Below are 21,668 nucleotides of genomic sequence, written 5' to 3'. Positions count from 1 at the left end.
TACCAACACACCAGATCCCTGACACCTCTCTACCTCTCTGTTTTGTTTATGATTTTTTCCCCATGCTGCTGCCATCTTGTCATCTATGACATCACAACACATTTTAAATAAATTAATACATTTTCTAAAATCAAACACATGTTTCCCATACACTGAACAACACCCACCTTTCACCAATATAGAAAATAAAAATGTAATTTTTATAATAAAATGAAATTTTATTGCATACTTACTGAACAATTATACAATTGTAGGGAACCTACAGCTGTATATTTGTTCGGTAAGACACTGCAATAAAAACAAAATAAAACTGACTAAACTGATATATAATGTATGTTTACATTATTACGCTACTAAATATAGATGATAGCGAATGCAATGTTTACATTATTACACTACTTGTCTATCAACTCAGATACACCTAATGATGTTACATTACTCATCATAAAGAACAACTAAATAAAAGATTGTAAGTTCACTACTGAAACGGTATTATCGAACACTATCAGGTCCGTAGCAAACGTAAAAATCGGTTTGACAAACCAATGTTTACATTGTAGCCTGCTACTAAGCAAAGGTAGTTAATTAATTAACTACAATTTTGCTGTAAAAGTGAACTATTGAAGTACTAGTACTCCATTAAGAAACAACAAAACAAGGAAAAACTCATCCTGAAGCTTTTGGCTGAAGCTACTCAACTTTTGGCTTGGATACTGAAGTCTGGTAAATAACCAGCAAAAAAGGAATGACTGCAGCCAACGTCCGAGGTTAACTCCAGGAACCACAGAAACAGAATGAGTATTGCCTGCTGAGTCGTTCCTAACCCTCTCGTTAAGGGGCGAGAATGATGTCATCTACAGAGAGCACAGACTATCAGTGTCGCTACCGCGAAATTTGAATCTAACCTGCTGCGAATAAATGCAACTGATACCTATGTAATTACTTGCTGGGTTACTTTGATAAAATCTGACATTTTCTCCTCTACAGCCTCCTTCATCATCAACATCTCAAAACCTAGTGTGAAGGACTTCTTGGTCACCTTTGCATATGAGAGAAAATACACTGGTTCTAGTGTTAGTGAGGGATTTTTCTTTTAGATATTTTATACCCAGATCCAATTCTACCTGCTGAACTGTGAACAACTTCACTGATGACAAGCTAACACAGGATATGGATGCAATCACAGGTAAGAACCTCTCATTTTTGCCTACTGTCTCCAAATAGTACAAGGTTTAGGTACCTTTCCTACTATTCCTTGGTTGGAAAGGTGACTTCATGACTTAAGAGTAGCTTGCCTGGATGGAAATTAAAAGTAAGTTCTGCAAAATTAGGAGGCAGAAACTGCAAATTATGATGAGGGAGAACCACTTCCTTCTCATCTGTCATGGCATATACATATTCCATATCAAATGCAAACTCTGTTGTGTAAGGACTGATTAAAGGAGGAAAGTTTCATTAACTTCTCATTGCCACTCCATTTCAAGTCCAACTCAATAGAGTTGACAAGGGTATCATTATTTTAAAGAGCCATACATTCTCCTTAAAAAAAAAAAAAAATTGAGTCACAGGAAGAGTAGGCACAAGTTCACTAGAGAGGATGAACCAATCTCCACTGATAGGTCATAAAGAACTGTGTCTGACAAGAGAGGTGACATGGACAAAGTCATATGTATGACCTCAACTAAGTCAGCATTCAAGTGCTCAGTCATGTCATGTACCTGGTAACAAATGTGAGAGACCCCTGCAAGCACACACTGGTACTAAAAGAACATACTGGGCAAGAAATAGGAAGAGGGGTAGCAGGTTGTGGTGATAGTCCAGTGAACTAAGTGAGAAGTGTCAGGCCTAGCCTGAACCAAGTGATCTGCATGCAAAACTAGTGTTCCCAAATCATGTGTGCCAGGTGGCCCTGTGACCAGGAGACTTATACTCTGACACCCCTCTAACTATGTCATGTAAGTCTTCACATCTTTACATTAAAAGTTAAGGTTAATTAACCTGAGACTTTTTCTATAGCTACACAGGTGAGGTGCTCAGTGCCCTACCACCTTTATCTGATGATTGAAATCCCAATTGAAGGGGCAGAGTGTTGAGAAGAATGCCTAGAAAAGTGTTCCTGATCTTTTGACGCAACATAAGACACTACTCTTAAATACTATTTGCATAACTACCACAGGACCAACGCCATACATTACAATTATCTTTAGGTGTAAAAACATGGAAGTACATGTAGCTTTTTGGTTGGGAACTTCATTGGCAAATAAGGCCTGAGAATCTACTAAGCAGTCATGAAGTTACATAAAAGCTTAGCTGTGTCACCACTCAAAAACTATAAAATATGTAATTTTTATAATAAGATTTTATGTATAATTAACAAGTACTAGTTAAATAGCTTTAGAAACTATAGCTATGTAACTACTTGGTAAGTTGCAAACATAAAATATGTTATTTGAAGGCAATAAAACACACCACTACTATGAGATTCAGGGCCTCTGTAACACAGTTTTTTGGACTTTGCTCCTTGACAAAGCATCGGTAGTAGCTGAAAGTTGACATATGTATATTTTACAACCACACACAAATTTTGTCAGCATTATCAATAACCTAAACCCGATAGTTTCAATTTTTATAGAGTAAAAATGATCTAGCTGACGCCTGGCCAATGATTACGAGCCAAGAGTCGAAAAACATTCATTACGTAAGCAAAGTAAACACCTTTTGACGAAATGTTGCACCGCCCATCCACTAGACAGAAACCTTGTTCCATCACCTCTGAAACCCAAAGACTTTATGAATGGCGGAACGATACATAGATGTGGTTGGGGTATCTGTGCTAACGTAGTAATACTACTGTAGCAGTAGTGCCGCAACAGTATAGCAGTAATATACATGAATTAAACGTTTAGGCCAACTGCTGGGATCCTTGAGGATCATTTAGCACTTCTTACAACTAGTACTCGAGAAATTAGTTTTTATAGCCAGGAGTTAAATTTTCTAATCCAACAATGCCCATGATAGCCTTCAGTGTTATCCTGAATTATAACGAGGCCAAAGTGGGTGGAGCCTCATGAAGTTATCATTTCTGATGATAATTATTGGTGAAGGTTTAAGCCAAAATACGGTACCGGCTTTTTTTTTTCAGTAAATAGGTAGATAGCCAATAAATAAAAATTGCATGACATTGGATATAGCAGTTATCAAATCAAGCTTGTCTACTATGTTTTTGAAAATTACCATCTATTCCCTACATCTTGTCAATCTGATTGTGACCTATAAAGCAGACTGTAATTTCTTAGGAAACGTATTTTAGGCGTTAGACTAATAATCGAAGTGTTTTTGTATTTATTAACATATTTTGTTGGTTTGTTCATTATGAAAATTATCAGTGGAGAGGTTCAGAGTTCATAAAGGTGTGCTGCTTTGCTTGTATTTAAATTTGTTTGTCATTGTTGCCAGAGGTATAGCCTTTGTTACGTATAGCCAATCATCCATCGAGAAAGAGGGAAGAAATGCTGTTATAAGTTACGTAACGAGTGCGTTCGAAACCATTTCTCTGAGTAAATTGGCCAGTCTTAAAAAAAAAGTCACTTTTACATTGTAAGTATGTACCGAATTTATTCAACCTACATAATGCAGAATACAGTCAAAATTTATGTGTAGATATAATGTGTATTCTGAATAAGCGTTATATTTATGAAATGCATAGATAGAAAGTTATTGCGAAAAAACCGTGTTTCAGAGGCCCTGAATTTCATAGTAAATCATATTTTTTCGTGGACTATGCATAGGTAAAGAAACTCAGGAAAAAGGTGTTACTTGAGAAAACACAGGACTGGTCTTAATTGCTAACTACAACTCAACAAAATGTAGGTCAGGATACAAAGCTACTGGAAAGTGAACTAAATTATTAAATTAACAGCACACAACAATTATGAAAGGAAATACAGGCACAAGAGAGTTACTATAGTAAAACTCAGCCTTTTTGGCCACTAAGGCGTTGCCCTTGTTTATCCTGGATTTTCCACACCATTGCCACTTCTCCCAAGGTAGGTACTTCCGCCCTCTCTCTCTCTCTCTCTCTCTCTCTCTCTCTTTCTTGTGTTTTCAGCCTCTGATCACCATTCTTGATTTGCTTTGGAGCAAATCCTTCTAACTGTCCTTTTGCTTACCTCTGCAGCTTTGGCTGTGTCCGCCGTTGGCGTTTTCATCTAAAAAGTACCAATTGACATTATAAATTAATTCCTTAGCCTGAGTGGGCAGGCAGGGGCAGCGAGAAGCGGGAGATGTTTCCATGGTGGTCAGTGACACGGAATGACCTTGTTGGGCTGAGGTGGCAACGGAGCACTAACCCAGCACTGAGGTGATGTCAAATCTCAGGAAAGCATTTTTAGAAGCATTCATTTTCCCATAAAAAAGTTGGTCATTCTTAAACATATGAAGTTTTATTATACAACAGAGTAATTACCATATATTTAGTTAGTATAAAAAATATCCGACATTTCTTCATCACTATCGTGACGTACTTAGAGAACTGTGGCAACTGTGTGGCCAATGCCTTAGTGGGCAAAAAGGCTGAGTTTGACTATAAAGAACACAAAATGAGCAGGCAAAAGGAAGAGCACAAACATATCCAGAAAAATAAAAAAAAAAGAAATAAAGTAAAAATGTAGAGAGAAAAAAAAAAAAAAAAAAAAAAAAAAAAAAAAGGAATGGAGTGAACAAAGCTTTATTAAATGGATGTGGTGGTACAAGGTTTTTACTTCTAAAGAATCTCTTATTTCTTAAAGGAAGAGGACCTTTTTGATAAAAGTTCATATAATCACCCACTTTGTATCTAAGCATACAGGATTAGTTTACTTGGTACAAATATACATTACCTTGTTACAAGTCCTCTTGGTCTGGATGTAATAGCACATCTTTTATGCAACCTAGAAATGCTTGAGTCTCGTGGAAGAGCATCAATTTCCCCATCTGCCATTTCCTGAAGAAAAAAAATTAATTTAAAATCAACCTGTTTGTGACACTACTGCTTTACTAAAACCTATTACAGTACTCTGGGTGCAAAAGGATGAGCTAGGAATCTATAAACATGATGCTCTTGATCAATAATGGGTTAGAAATGTGATATTTTTCTTTTTAAACAAAATAAATTCTGTTGATGCAACGCTACTGCTTAACATTTAGACTTATCTGCAGTAGTAGTCGTCCCCAGACATTACCCCAAAAAGCATCTCTTTTTCCACCTTTCCAACTGTGCAACAAGGTGACATAATGCCACTAACCAGCTATAGTATGCCACTGCCCACCTTACTTTACTGAACCACATCTCTAAGCTCACTCTCATTCTTCCTGGGCTTCGCCAAATCTGTACTGCATACCAATAGTATTCACAAAAATCTACTGGCACACTATGTATGGTTTGTTCCCATCTTCCCTTTGCCTTACCCAACCCATGCTTATTCAGGGTGTTTCTATAAATAAATCAGTCAGTCTGAACATGGCAGAGGTGCTCCTCCACAGCCAAAGGTTTTAGTAAAAGATTTGTCCACCACTCTTCCTCTTCCACCCTAGGTCACCAGTCATACTAACTATTCCCCTTTGATCTGGCAAGACTGAGCCCTGAGCACTCTTAACCAGGACACCTAATATATTGAACTCCTCCAACTCTGATTTCCTCGCTAAGGCTGAAATTATAACACCAACCATTCCCCACAGATATCATGAAGGAAACCGAGACATTTGGAATCACTATACATGATACCAGGGCAAGATGTACTTTTCTTGACACACCCTATTTCTTTTTCAACTGGTAAAAAAGTTGTCTTCTTGTTCCATACCAGTATGTCACACCACTCTAGGCTCTCCTATAAGAGGCCTTCGTCTTCACAAACACTGGCTTAATGGGAGAGCATAAATCAGATCTTTAGACAGTATGGACCCAAAATGGAGTTACTACCTTTTATGTCTGGAATAAAGTTAATTTTCCATTTTATGCAAAGTTATTAGAAAAGTATCTCACACCCCTCAACCAATAAACCAATCTTTACTATAATTTCTTACTGGATGGACACTTGAGGCTCAATTCATCACTCCTTTCAGATATCATCCAGCAACAACCAACATGAAGGATATGTAATTTCAGGAGACAATTCATCATTCCTTCATTAAACACCCTCAGTTCTCATAGCAAGGCAAATCTGGTGCTCCTTGCCTGAGCACAGCAGTAGCCCCTCACATTTCCATGGTGGTATAAACTCCATTTGCTGTCTGACTCCACAGACAATGTATCAGGTTGGTGAGGTACAAGGATGGTAAAGTCCTCTCCAGCGATGGAACTCCATCCTATATCTACAACTGCCTTCTTTACCAAAATGGCAAAATGAGATTTACTCCAAAGATACCTGTTTCTTGAGAATAGAGGTGGATACCTTACCTAGTTTGCTTAATCCTGGACTGCTCTTAAGTTATGGTAAAGAAAAAAAAAATTAGTGTCCACGGTCGCTATCAGCTGGGGTCCTAATATAATATTCAAAAGACATTCAGGAAGTCCTGCTAGAACTAACTGGTGACAAGATGCAATAATGCAGCTAACCTATAAATAACAGTTCCTCAAGTATCACCTGCTCTGAAGCTGTTACTTTTCTCTGATGCCTCAAAGGAGTACATCAGATTTTTGGGCAACATACAAAAACAAAGAGCCACATTAAGTCCCACATTTCTGCTACAGTGGCCTAATGACAATTAAATTCTTTCTCTGTGCAGAGGAGCTAAATGTAACACTAATTCCAAAGTTTGTCCCAGGTTAAGTCTTATCTCCAGTGAGGTATTAACAAAATTATAAAGGCCTTAGAGCTCCTCTAATCAACTTCCTCACATACAACATGAATGTTAACTTCCAAATTACTGCTCAGTCCCCTAGACCCAGCATCTCTCTATGTTCCCTGAGGACAATCTGGAAGGTTATGCCTTTCAATCTTTCTCCATTTTAACCCCCACAGCCTGGGGATCATATATATACAATCACAAATAGCTTTGGGGCAGTTTAAACGAATTTTGGGAGAAAAATGTTCCTAGTTCCATATATCATTATTGGCAACTCTTCAGTTCACCCTATAAGAGTGTGAGTGAGCTGAGAAGCCCTCAGTCTTGCTCGAGGTAGTATGGGGGAATGTGGTCACAAATTACCATCCAAGGATGCGTCATAAATATTTTACAATAAATATGCTAAGAATTGGTTCCCGAGTTTTATTTCTTATCTTTTATGATATTGTTATATAACACCAAAACAAAATATTGTTATATAACACCAAAACAAAAACAAAACAAGTCATTTGTAACATGACTACGGTAATTGTTACTATCCTACGATGGTTGAAATGCGATTTGGTTGTTCTTAGCAAATCAGATAGGTAAATTTTATTGTTACTGTTTCTTTATTGATTTACATTGCTTTCAACTCTAAAAATTATGCTAAAGCTTTTAACGTCCTGCACTTTATTATTTATATTAACAATAAAGCTATATCTTAGTTTATGGGTAACTGTTTGCTCATACGTATAAATATGTAGTACATACATCACAAAAAAGAAAACGAAACAGTGCTATGAAAAAGACTATGCCTATACTATAAAAAGGGGTAACAATTAGTTGCTAAAAGATGGCTCTTGGGGTTTTGGGATGGTTTGGGGTGTACTCCAGTTTAAAATTTTTAATTGTTTTAGGATGATAATTTAAGATATATTTTTGTTAGAACTGTCAAATTAGGCAGTGAACTGTTAAAATAAGCAGTTATAAGCATTTTACAGTAGTTTAATCAGTTTCCTTTACAGCGGGGTTCAGGGTTGGCTCGGACGCTTTAATCCATTATCTTGGCGAGCTACTGTATTCTGAGTGTCTGAAATAACACAGCAACCGTCGATGAGACAATTGACTTACTATAGCACATTACCCATGAGTGTATTTTAAACAAATGGCAATACAGCATTGTTCTTGTTTCTGTAGTTTTTATTGATCTTTTATGTGTTTGTATAGGGTAGCAAACTAAATTGCAGTGTTAGGATAAATTTTTGGTTAGCCTATTACAGGCTACCAATATCTGCTTTTCAATTCTTTTTGTCATCCCTATAGTAGATCTATGGGTGCAAATAATCAAGAGGTTAGCATTATGGCAAATCATGAAAACAAAAAATCACAACAAGTTAGAATAAATCACAGCACCAATCATGTCAGGCATGTGCGGTTAGCCCACCTAAGCAAAGACATTCAGTCCACCAACTGCAGTGATTAACTGGGAAGAAATAACATATCTTTTGCAAAAGAAAAATAAATCTATTTCTATTGCTGACCAACATACTGTGAGCAATACTGGGAAATTATTAAATAGTATAGAATAAAAAAAAATTGAATTTTACTTACAACAATCTCTGGAGGCATAATCTTATTAGCTTTTCTTATGGCATTGATGTTCAGTCTTTCAAAAGCAAATTCTTTTACTATTTTACGATTTCTAACTTCTTTCACCATCTTCCAGTTGGCATATTTATCCAGAGCACTGGATGTGTGGATCCCACATATTGAAGACTGAAAAAACCCCGGTAAAAATACATTTCAATATTAGAACAAAGAATTCTCAGAAAGTTAAAAACTACAAAGTAATTCTAGATAAACATAAAAAAGTTTTCACATTAATTTGAACTTTATAATAACTGCACACCTGAATTACTTCATTTAGGAATATTCCTGGTGCTATCTGGAACCAGATGTTGAAACTTACTAACAAGGTAGTTAACTGGAGGTAGGTAAATGAGAGCTGGAGGGCCTATTAATGGTACCTCTCGTGTCCTTCAGCACCAGGGATTATGCAAGGTTGTCTGAGGCATGATTATAATAAAGACCCAAGGTCTGTACTCCTCAGCAAAATGCAAATTACTTTAAAAGTGCTATTTGTTCCATAGAAAAGGCAAACATTTGCCTCTCTTTATACTATTCAACTGGGAGGATCTTGTCCATGCTACAAGCAAGGTTTGGGATTTTGGAATGAGATTAGTCATCCGCAAGTTTTTAGACAGGAAACTGGCTGGTTCCTTAAGAGTCTGACAATGATTTGTACTGGTCAAAACTCCTCAAAACTGCACTTGTAAAGCTTTATATAGACATGAACAGGTCTTCCTTATTCATTAGCTGCGCGAGCAATGATGGATAAACACTAGTGGGAGCATGTGATAGGCATGAAGGTGCAGACTGAGTGTTGGCAACAAAACTGGCTAAGCGTAAAAGTCCAATCTGTACTGTGCAATTTTTAGTGAGAGTAACTCGGCTGGAAAGGGCATGCAAAAAAATTTGCCTCAATAGATAGGCCCTATAAAGAAGCTTCTTCTATGGACTGATATTTTGGACCCTAAAGGCTTATCAAAGACCATTTTTCTAAAACTTGTGGTCAAAGCCCACATTTCAAAAACTCATGTTACAGCTAAGTTTCGACAACCAAAAATAAAAAAGACCTCTTGAACAGCAAGAAGTCTATTTATGGCATTATAGCACAAAGTGGATATTGCCTCTTCTAAACACCAATTATAAAAGGCAGGTTATTCTGGACTGGTCAAGTCAGGCTGTTGACTGTTTGGAAAGTTGTCTTAAAAAACCAGGCATGTAGTGGAGTACATACAAGTTCTAACGAAATTCCTGGTAGTGGGGCTCGAGTAACAGGCTCTTTCAGTTTGGAAAAAGATCTTAGCATATACTACATATAGGAATCATGCATGCTGAGGGCACAATGGGGCAATCAAGACCATGTGCATGTTGACTACTCAGCAAAGTGCTTCTCTACAGCTGTCTGATCAAAGAGGAGGAAAATGTTTACAGCTCTTGGGATTATGAGCATATCACATTATCAAGCTGCCTGCTCTAGCAGAGGACAACTAACAAGCAACAAACAACCATAATACAAAAGGTACAACAAAAGCTCCACCACAGCACTGCACAAATCTGCATAGAGAGGTACATTGTTGGAGATTTTGTGCCACCTTCATTTGTCAGCTTAGCCACTATGGAGGGATTGTCCAACACAAACCCACATGATTTTGCCAGCAACATGGGATTGGAAGGATTGCATAACTAAGAAAACTGCCCTTAGTTCCAAGTAATTTAGATACTATCATAATTCTTCTAAGAACTATTGACCTGACGCTAATATGTCTGGCATATGGGCTTCTCAACCATCTTTGGAAGTGTGGGTAAATAACAGTATCATGGTCACTGCCAATTTAACTCCATCTGAAGAAACCTCAACCTGATAGGAATGAGTGGCACTAAATTCTCCAGAAAATTCTGATAAAGTTTTTGCCTCAACTTTATGGGAGGGGCCTCGGACTGCAGAATCTTCTGTAAAAGAGTGGAATCTGTACTCTATCGCTTTTTGGGTTAACTGTAAAGGCTGCAGTGTCTATGATCAGAAACAGATACAGATAAGTCGTATGTTTTTCTGAGGTCAACTCCACTTCTCCCAACTAATACTTGGATTCAGGTGTTGGCAAAGGTTGATAAAATAGATGAGTTATACCAGAAGCTCCTGGGATGAATATCTGCCAGTCATCGACCCCATGATCCTTCCTACAAGCTCAGACCATAACTGGAGACAGTTGTTATCTTTGGAGCAGATGACAGACCTAAAATAGGTTCTTGATGTCTACTGAGGTTGACACTAAGTTCCACTGTAGGAAGCCTCTGAGACTACAACCAGCCTGCTAAAGAACTTGGGGGGACCACTTGTAATTTCTTCTAAGGCCCTTTGGCTAAGGTGGATTTCAATATTTGTTTGGCTGCCATCACCAGCCCTATTGAGAATGCATCTAAGGACTTAAGAACTTAAGGGTGATATCCATTGGGTGGAATGAGGAGAAAGTGGTCTAATGATGCCAGACCACAGCCTTAACTACCTGTTGGACTGAGAAGCCTTGATGCTAGTAAAGTAAGGAGTCCATATTTGGCATCTGATAACCCATATGCTCTGGTAATATAGCTTCTTTAGAAGAGATGGTGCTCTTCAACACATACCTCCTATTTATTCTTTCACATGCCAAGAAAAAAATGTCTGCACTGCAGAAGGAGACTTTCCATCCTTTTTAGATAGTATTTCAGGGCGCACACTCAGCACAGTAACAATTCTTCATCTTCCTCCACAACAAACAAAATCCTAAAGGGGGGACTGTGAAAGAACCAAATCTCGGATCCAGGATTGAAAGTTTTTACGTCTTAGCCACAAACTCTATAATACAAATGAGAAGGCCACTGACCTCTGCTCTTAGATACGTTGGACAAGATAAGATAAGTCATGATACTCCCCAGCTCCCTTGACCGATGCAAGAGCCAAAAGGAAAACCACATTCAAGGTTAAATCCCTGTCTGCTGTCCAAGACAGAGGCTTTTAAAGGGCATTCCTCAGGCTCTGTAGGAGTATGGTTAGGTCCCATTCAGGTAATTTTGTCTCCCTCAGCAGGCAAGACTGCTCAAATCTCCTTATCAGCTAAGCTATTTTTGAGATGACGACAAGGTCTATGCCCTTTAACTGGAACACCTTGGAAGAAGGCTGGCCAATAACCTTTGACTGCAGACACTGATAGCCCTTGTTTCAATGAAGGAAAACAAGAAAGTCTGCTCCACACTGGAGAGGGGTACTGACCTGAGAGTGACCTCATCAATGACATCAATCACAAAAGATGCTCCACTTTCCTTGGTTAACATTCACGATGAGGGACAGACAAAGCCAAACATTTCTTTTGCTGTTCATCAAGAAAAGCCTTTCTTGATGCTGAAGCACGTCTACTGCTTCATGGTACAGTACCTTGGGGGAAGCAATCTCAGTGTCTACAAGGAGACAACAGATGGGTGTACCACTGAACATGAGGCCACCAGGATCATGTGTAGATTCAAAGTGACAAACATCCTGTTCAGAATTCTCCAAAGGAGACTGAAGGGTGAGAACACAATTGTCCATGTTGTCCAACAGGTGTTAAAAAGCAACTGCATTGCAGCCCACACATCAAAGACCCCCGAGCAGAAGATGGGAAGCTTGTTCAACCTGGTGGTAAACAGGGTGATAAACAGATATCCCAACAACTTGACCAGAAATTATTCTACAAACATTTAAGAAAATATTTTATGAAAAGCCACTAATCATTTCATACACCACCATCCAAAGTCCATCCAAAGTAATAAGTTTGTCACAAATTATAAAGAAGCTGGGAGGAGTTACTTAATGCAACATATTTGCAAAAAATGACAAACTAAACCAGCTTTAAAACTTTTTATTCCCGGGGTCATGTTTTGAACTGAATTCATTCTTACCTTGTAATTGGTGGTTTTTATCCTTACTGCCATCACAACTGAAACTCCACAGTGCTTATTTGATTGTTATTATACACATTTGGCCACAAACACAGTTACGAACAGCAGACGACGAAACTGCAAAGTTTTATTCCCTAAATTGTTTACTTTACTCATTATTTAGTTCAAATTTACTTTGTTATTTAAACATTTTAATTTAATTCATGCGTATTATTCATTTTTTGCAACCAAATTACCCTGAAAAATTACAGATATTTCTAAAGTAGATACAATCAAATGTTTCTAACGTTTTCGTACATCTGGCTGCCGAAAACCATAGAGGAACGACTACGGATAAGTGGATATATAAATTTTTTTGTTTTTTTTGTTTTTTTTGTTTTTGTTAGCACTTTTCATTGATTTCAGTCTATATTAGTATTTTGAATTTCTTTAATAACTGTATGCCAGAAATAAATGTAACCTTTAATGTTTGCATGATAAGAATGGCAAAATCATTGTTGCCACATTAGAGGAGGCTTCACACATACGCCGATTCATTATTATAAACTGTTTCCATGAATTCTAGTTGTCATAGTAATGCAATAATGATAAAATTGCTTTAATATGATATTGTCATGATACAATAAAGTTTGTTCATACTTACCTGGCAGATATATATATAGCTGTATTCTCTGACGTTCGACAGAATTTCAAAACTCCCGGCACACGCAGTGATCGGCCAGGTGGTTAGTACCCATTCCCGCCGCTGGGAGGCGGGCTTCAGGAACCATTCCCATTTTCTATTCAGATTTTTCTAGACCACTGTCCCCTGAGGGGAGGTGGGTGGGTACTTGATTATATATATCTGCCAGGTAAGTATGAACAAACTTTATTGTATCATGACAATATCATTTTGTTCATGACACTTACCTGCCAGATATATATATAGCTGAATCCCACCCTTGGAGGTGGGAAGGGACAGAATAGAAGGATTTTGGAAACAAATTACATGCAGATGATTGACATCTTGGTTCCTTACCTGTTAGCATAGCTGACTTTGTGATTACTGTCACCCAAGTCTGCTTCTACTTTACTAGAGTTTCCATTTTGACCATACTCTGAGGACAACGAAGCATAAACAATACCACCTGACCTAGCCCAACCAAGTTAGTCCCATAACTTTTAGGCCTTAAAATAAAAAAAGGGAAGTCCGCTTCAAAGCCGGCGACCCTACAACCATAAAAAACAACACCATAAATTAAAAGCACACCTATCCATTTTCCAAAGGATGGGAATCGTGCCGCTTCATGTCCCCATTACTGTATCTGCGGAAATGTACGGTCCCAGCGAGTAGCAATTTCTCATATTGTCGTCTTCACATCTCTGAGGTAATGTGAAGCGAACACAGAGTTGCTTCGCCAATATGTGGCACTCAAGATATCACTGAGTACCATATTCTTCTGGAAAGCCATCGAAGTCGCTACAGCTCTGACTTCGTGAGCTTTAATCTTCAAAAGACTAAGGTCACTATCTGGACAGGACAAATGAGCCTCCCTGATGGTGCTTCTTAAGAAGAACGCTAGGGCGTTCTTCGACATTGGTAATTCTGGTCTTCTGACGGAACACCACAGGTTGTCCGACGGACCTCTACATTGTTTGGTTTTCGCCAGATAAAACTTGAGAGCCCTGACAGGGCACAGGACTCTCTCTGGTTCTCGTCCGGTGATCTCTGATAACCCCTTGATTTCAAACCTCTTGGGCCAGGGGTTGGAGGTTTTCGTTCTTAGCTAAGAAACGAGGGACTCAGCGAAAACACACCGCATTGTGTTCTCTGAAGCCCACATGCTTACTCATGGCCTGAATCTCGCTAACCCTCTTCGCTGTTGCCAAAGCGGTTAGGAAAACAGCCTTTCTAGTTAAATCCTTCATCGAGGCAGCATGCAAAGGTTCAAATGGGCTTGACATTAGAAATTTCAAGACAACATCTAGATTCCATGACGGAATTCTAGGTCGTGGAATCTTTGAGGTTTCGAAAGACCTCAAAAGATCGTGCAGATCCTTATTATTCGACAAATCCAAGCCCCTGTGTCGGAAGACCGTCGACAGCATGCTTTTGTAGCCTTTGATCGTGGGCACTGAAAGCTTGTCAACATTTCTAAGATGTAGAAGGAAATCGGCAATCTGGCTCACAGAGGTCGTGGAGGAGGAAATATCTCTCCTCCTACACCATCTCCTAAAAACAGCCCACTTCGATTGGTAAACAGCTTGAGAGGATGTTCTTCTAGCGGTGGCAATAGCTCTTGCCACTGCTCTTGAAAAATGATATTGTTATTGTACAATAAAGTTTCATACATACTTACCTGGCAGATATATACTTAGCTATAGACTCCGTCGTCCCCGATAGAAATTCGAATTTCGCGGCACACGCTACAGGTGGTAGGTAGGTCAGGTGATCTACCGGCCTGGCGCTGCGGGTGGCAGGAATAGGAACTATTACCTTCTAAGGACAGATTTTTCTCTTCCACCTGTCTCCTGAGGGGAGGCTGGGTGGGCCATTCAATCGTATATATCTGCCAGGTAAGTATGTATGAAACTTTATTGTACAATAACAATATCATTTTCATACATTCAACTTCCCTGTCAGATATATACTTAGCTGATTGGCACCTTTGGCGGTGGGTAAGAGACAGCTAATTACTGATTAGACAGGTAAACAACATACGTTGTAGGTAATAAATAAATAAAACCTTGGTTCCTATGTGTTTAGACGAAGGGTTGACCTCCTAGCTATTGCTAGGAGTCTGCTTCGTCTCAAGAGCCTCAGCGAGGATGTGACCTATGGCTAAGAGTTCTTGTAGATCTGTCAATGGGGTCTTATCCACTTACTTGACAGAATCTAATGGTTATTTGTCAAAGGGGTCCTATCCACTTACATGACAAAACACCTATGCCTACTGGCATAATTTTAAGGAGCACAACACCGATCCCGATCACTTGATCTAACACGAGGGTTGTGCTGCTTAATTTGAAAAGAGCTATCCCCAAACTCATTTCAAATAACCCAAAGAAAATAGTTATACTTATGTTAAAATAAAATTTTTTAACTCACTAGTTAAGGATCAGTGTCGGCTCCCTATCCCAGCAACGTATCCGTAGACACGTAACCAGAGAGAAGTATCTCTCATAGGTCAACTTGACCTCCTTCGTGCAAAGAGAAGACAAACACAGAGTTGCATCTCCCGTAAATTACAGCTAATATGTCTCTCACGACATATTGTTATGGAAAGAAACAAGAATTGTTAAAAGCTCGCACTTCAAGCGCTTTTAATTCTCAGCTGTTTGAAGGGAATCATCAAGCTTACTTAAGAAGTGCTTTAGAGATCACACTGTTCCAAAGAAGACCAGGGCTTTCTTTGAAATATGACATTGTTATGATACAATAAAGTTTCATACATACTTACCTGGCAGATATATACATAGCTATCGACTCCGTCGTCCCCGACAGAAATTCAAATTTCGCGGCACTCGCTACAGGTAGGTCAGGTGATCTACCGCCCTGCTCTGGGTGGCGGCAGACTAGGAAACATTCCCGTTTCTAATCAAGATTCTCTCTTCCACCTGTCTCCTGCGGGGAGGCTGGGTGGGTCTTCAATTGTATGTATGAAACTTTATTGTATCATAACAATGTCATTTTCATACATTCAAAACTTACCTGTCAGATATATTACATAGCTGATTGACACCCTTTCGGTGGAGGGCAAGAGACAGCTAACTAACTGACTAGACAGGTAAACAAACATATGTTGTAGGTATAAATAAACCCTAGTTCCTACCTTCTTAGATGGAAGACTTCGTGGCTACTGCCCAGGAGTCTGCTTCATCTCAAGAGCCTTAGCGAGATAGTGATCTGTGGCCAAGAGTTCTTGTGGATCTGTCGATGGGGTCTCTTCCACTTACTCGACAGAACCTAACTGGCGTTTGTCAATGGGAGCACATCCGCTTATATGACAACACGCATTCATTTAAGGAGCACACAACCAATCCCGATCACCCGATCCTAACCCGTGTTAGTTCTAAGATTGCCCAGAGTTATCCCCAAACTCTTAGCAAACAACCACAAACTCGAAACTCATACATACAAAAATGACAATTTGTCCAAAATTGCATTTTTCCTAACTATACAAACCTGAGGTCCTTTTACAATAGGAAGGTACTAGCGGCAGCTGGATAGGTCGTAAGCTTTCGAACAAGGAGTTCGGTAGTTAACTGCTTGTCCGACAGGCGGCGCGCGTGCGCGCGACTGGTAGGTAAACAAATCACTTTTGCTTTTGGCCCAAGCAAAAAAACTGCAGAGTGATGGTGGCATGAGGTGGGGCTATGTGTAAAAGGACCTCAGGTTTGTATAGTTAGGAAAAATGCAATTTTGGACAAATTGTCATTTGTTCGACACGGCATACAAACCTTCGGTCCTTTTCACAATAGGAAGATCACTTCTTGGTGGGAGGAATCTGAGTCTTTTGTGAACAGACTGGTGTTCGCCCAACCTTGGAATGCCTCCCTGGTCGTAAGAGCGAGGAGGGATCCAAGCCTCTGTCCGATTGATCGGGGTGTGCCACCGCAGGATCAATGGTCAGACCCTCTGGACCAAGTTACTAAGAGAGAGGCAAGCGGTTATCTCTTCGTACCAGCAAACAAAGAACAAGTTCCTATTTGCAAGAGGCAAGGCATAAAGTTATGGTTTGTCTCTTGTTGGCATCCACTTCCCCCCCCTTGTAGGAGGAGGAAGTGGTGGATATTCGCTCCCATCCCTAGTGAAAGGGATAGGATGGGGCTCTGTCGAGTAGCTCACCGGCATCTCGTCCTATCCAGCAAGGTGATGACCGTATCCCTCTACCCACAGGTAGAGGGGGAGAAAAAGATAGGAAGAGAAGCCAGTCACTCTCTCATTCACTTATCTATTCTTACAGTCACACCAGGACTCGATGCTGTTCAGCCTGCTAGGGTCTGGGTTAGCTAGACAACGTGTTGAGCAGCCACCACGGGTCCTAAGGAAAACGATCCAAGGACCTGTGGGCAATATCCAAAGGTAGAGAAGGAGGTGCCGGTGGTCTGGTTGTACCAGACCCCTGCCTTCAGTACCTGCGCCATGGAGAAGTTCTTGGTAACTCGAGGGAGTGTACTTCTAGGTCATCTTGGTGCTGACAAAGAGTCTTCAACACTCATCCTGGGATGTCGAGTTTCTTCAGAAAGCGCGGTCGCGCTTTCACAGGACAAAGCAGCATCTCCTTCGCACGAAGGCGGTGAAGTCCATTAGGGAGGGGATTGAAGAAGGACTCTAACCGATCGTTCAGGAAACCGAAGGGTTCAGAGTCTTCGCTACGAATTCGGTACGAAATCGAGCGTCACGAATCCCCACCTCCCCTGGATGCTTGACTTCGCAGGAAAAGTCATGCAATTACCTCAGAGGAAAAGAAGGGAAGGTCGTATGACCTAACCCTCTTCTCGACTTCGGTGATGTCCTGTACCCATACTGGTCTTATCCGTCTGCAGCGAAGTTGTTCTTCTCGGTAGTGGATAGGACACAGACACTCAATGGTGGGTTGTCGATGGTATGGGTACTGTGACCAAAAGCCGTTAGGACGAAGTTAAAAAGATTGTTATGGAACAACCGAACTAAGTCCACAGCGAAGTTCGTAACAGACTTGGGCGCTCTGACAGCTGCCGACTGACTGCGTTCGGTAGGAGGCAAGTTGTCCAGGCACCCGAGCAAGTTCACGTGACCTTCGCCTTAAAAGGGTTCTGCCAAGAGACTAAACAAATAATTTGTTCGTCACCGATGCCAGAAGGCAAGGTGATGACTCTCTTAAGGCATGTGCCCAACAGGCGAAAGTCAATTGCCTTCTAGAGACCGAGGTCCTTGATGGCAAGATATCTCATAGTATAGTTGATTCTCGGCTAAGGAGAAACAACACTATGTGTCGTTGAAGACGAAGGTGTTAACAGGAAAATGCAAACCTACGTCTTCGCAGCTGAACCGAGAGAAGGATTCTCAAGATTCTGAACTGTGCTACAAAGACTGAGAACGCTAACCGCTATTCATTGCTGTCCGGTGAGGATCGTAGTTGCAATAAAAGCGGAGCGCTTTTCAGTAATGAAGACAGGGAAATACTGCCTGAAGAAATGCTTCTCATGGGCTGAACATTTGGAAGTAGAGCTGTCAGGTCGGAGAGTAGGCGATGTCTTCTGACATATCTGTTAATTCGGGGCGAGCAATGAATAATTTGCACACCTACGAATACGAGATATTTTGAAGACAAACTCAGATGTCTGCAAAAATCATTCGCATTATCGCGGTGCGATGCAGCGGTTGACTAGTACAGACTTCTGTTACCGTGCGCGGTAAACAGAAAGATGAAAGAGTCCAAGAGACATCTCTGTTGAAAATTCTCGCAATGTCGAAGGCGATGAAATCAAGCGTCACAGCAGTAGATGGTCCTTCCATTATTGCGGAGAATCCCCGTTAATCAGAGACCTAAGTCCATGATTGTTGGGCAGAGATACGGTTCGGTAGTCAATCAAACCAGGGGAGAGAGAGACGTAACCGACCGTGCATCTCCGAGACCTAGCTGATACTGAGCCGCTATCAGGCAGTTCAATACGCAGTAGCTCTCGGTGACTCGTCATCCTGAGTTGCCAGTTAATCCATTATTCCCACGAAGGAATGCGTTCGGCTAGAACCATCGAGCATAAAGAATACGCTCGAGCAATTATATTTAAACGAACGGATTTCGGTAAATACAAAAGCTGATTTGGTGTTGTCATGACAATACCAAGTATCTAAAATCGAAACTGAACTGCTGGGGAGGTTTGCAGGCAACCCCAGTTGCAGTTCAAATTTAAGATACAATTTCGTCTCGGTCACAAACCGTAGAGTTAACTACGGTATGCGCCTACCCCACCCCCCAGACAATTCAACTGTTACAAGAATCATGTCGCGAGGGTAATATACGTAGTATATTTGTAGGTTCTGTACAACGACCTCCATCCTAAATTCTTTTCCCTCGAGGAATGAGAATAAGGATTGGAGAATCGACCGCCTTCGTTCTCTAGTCAAGAGAGTGAAGGAGAAGTCTTTCCCAAAGGAAAGCTTCAATGGTGAACAGAATACCGAAGACGATAGTCAAGCCAAACTGGAAGTCCCGTCCGTTCTTCTCTATTCCAGGTTAATCGCCTACTGTGAGATACTCTTCTTTCAGCAGCAGTCTTCTTCCAAATGCTAGAAATTACAGGAATTCGAGCATAAGCGAGGTTCCCGATTATCGTAACAATTATCGGGGATTCTCGGTCACTTTGGACCGTGGTCTCGCCTAAGTGTTTGGAGATCGTAAAAAAACTCGAACACTCTGAGTGCGCTAGAAATTCCGTAGAATTCTAAGCACTCTGCGAAACCCCCGCCGAATTCGTCAAACGATATCGGCTGGTGGTCCTCTCGATTCCGTAGAAATCGAGAAAGGGGCAGGATCCCTCCTCAACGACCGGGGCTTACGTCAGGTAGGACCCGAAGGTCCCCCAGTAGCGCAGCCCCTAACGTGGGATCTTACAGAGAAATCTCTGTAGGATCCCTCCCCTTCCCTCGTAGCCGTAAGGAGAGGGAAGGAATGGACTGGCTAAGCTTCCATGGTGGCTCGCCTTCCAGCGGAACTAGCAGTTGGAGAAGAAAAGGAGCAGCCATCGCTTACGGCGATGGCCTCTCAGAGCCTTGGGAAAACGTATTGTCAGGAGAAAACGTTTTCCCGAGGAGGGTTACGAAACTCATACTGTAGGTAAGGGATCTGCCGCCACTGTGAACGTCGTCTGGGTGGGGCTGATCGACACCTGACAGGAGAGAGCCGATACCGTCCTCGACTCATTCCAGTCCTCGTCGAGGTCGAAACCTCTCTAGGAGGACCGAAGGGGTATTCAAATACGGTGTAAACGAAGACACGTAGAAACGCCTCTGTCGCAGTAGAGGAGGTGAAGTAGCTTGTTCGACCGGCCAGAACTGAGAGAGCCTTCTTGTCCGGAGACGAGAGACTACCTGGTTCAACACAGTCGGCAAGCTCCGATCGCGGCAGACCCACCGTCGATTGGGTTCCCTCTCGGGCCCAAAAGGACTCGAGCCGAGACGTGGCATCTGCTGGTGGGAGCGGGCGATCCTTCCCCTGAGGTCGTTGTGCTGACGAATCAGCGTCATAACCTCGGCAAAGTTCCTCTGGATCTCGGAAGTCACAGCATCTTGCAGAGTGTGACCGTTAAGCCCTTCGAACAAGAGGATATTCGAGAACCTTCCTCCTAAGAAGGGGGTGGGAACAGCGACAGCCCTCTCGGTCTTCCCCATCCACTTGCGATACGTCCTGGCCGGTCCAAGAACCGTGCCTGGCACGTAGGGCGTCGTGGTGGGATCGTGAGGGGCGCACCCTCACGATCACTCCTCAATACCTCGCTCTCCCGGTGTAACCCGAGGAGGTTGAAGGTACGGGAGAGGCAGACCTGACGCTCCCTCGTTGCTCGCTGGCAGAACCAGCAGGCTTGGAGGGCTGCAGGCGATCGTCAACCCGTGGTGGCGATCGAGCTGCAGGCCTGGTCGAACCGTCTCGCTGTGGAGAACGGCTGGACTGAGCACAGCGGCCCCGATCTCGAGTGTCAGAAGAGCTGGTGCTGGTTGCCATACCCGATCGCTCTCTGTGAGAGCGACGGTCAGGCGACCTGCAGGCTCCACTGTCACAGTGAGACCGGTGCTTGTCCTCACGGCACGTCACGTCGCTGGTTCCAGCCGTGGCTGGCACCGGCGAACGGGAGGACCTCTTCCCAGCCTCAGCCCGTGGCGGTCGTGGACCGTCACGTCCCCGGGTAGCCAGCTGTTGCGCCGCGAGAGTGATAGCTGGTCTGGTGAGAGTCGCGTGAGCGGCTGTCACCAGTCTTCCGCCCCGTGCCGTGAACCTGACGCTGAGCGGATCAGAGGTCTGGTTCCTGGCTGCACGGTCGCTGGTAGGCGACCGTACACTCGGTACCTCCCGCGAACGAGAGGGCCGAGACGGACCCTGATGCAGTGGCAGAACCACTGACACCAGCGAGGAAGTACCCAGTACCGTTAGCCGGTACCGGTCTCTGGTCCCCGGTAGTCTTCTTCCTTGCGGAAGAAGAGACGGGCCCCGCTAACCCGAAGGAGCAGGAGGACCAGCGGAAGGAACCCTCCCGTCCACTGAGGTGAGACGGGTCCCGAGAAGCTCCCGAGGAGGGAGACTTCTTAGGAGGGAGGAGGCAACCTTCTTCTTCTCGGCTGTGAAGCCTTAGAAGTCGAAGGGGAA

The 21,668-nt window shown here is 42.0% G+C and overlaps 1 protein-coding gene and 1 long non-coding RNA gene across 2 annotated transcripts in view; one reads left to right on the top strand and one right to left on the bottom strand.

The window, feature by feature from the left end:
• The window catches only part of LOC135210308 (small ribosomal subunit protein uS14m-like), a 49,764-nt gene that overhangs the window by 24,309 nt on the left and 3,787 nt on the right, over positions 1-21,668 (top strand). The gene's annotated exons all lie outside the window — the stretch shown is intronic.
• LOC135210309 (uncharacterized) overlaps positions 4,833-21,668 on the bottom strand; it is a 163,616-nt gene continuing 146,780 nt past the window's right edge. Inside the window, exons 2-3 of the long non-coding RNA XR_010313497.1 lie at positions 8,416-8,580; positions 4,833-4,981 (exon numbers count right to left, since the gene is read on the bottom strand). This is a non-coding gene — a long non-coding RNA (uncharacterized LOC135210309). The remainder of the gene's footprint in view (positions 4,982-8,415; positions 8,581-21,668) is intronic.

Source organism: Macrobrachium nipponense, chromosome 39 (assembly GCF_015104395.2).
Source record: "Macrobrachium nipponense isolate FS-2020 chromosome 39, ASM1510439v2, whole genome shotgun sequence".
NCBI lineage: Eukaryota > Metazoa > Arthropoda > Malacostraca > Decapoda > Palaemonidae > Macrobrachium > Macrobrachium nipponense.
The sequence above is the reverse complement of the archived record's forward strand: the minus strand, read 5'-3'. Positions and strand labels throughout refer to the sequence as shown.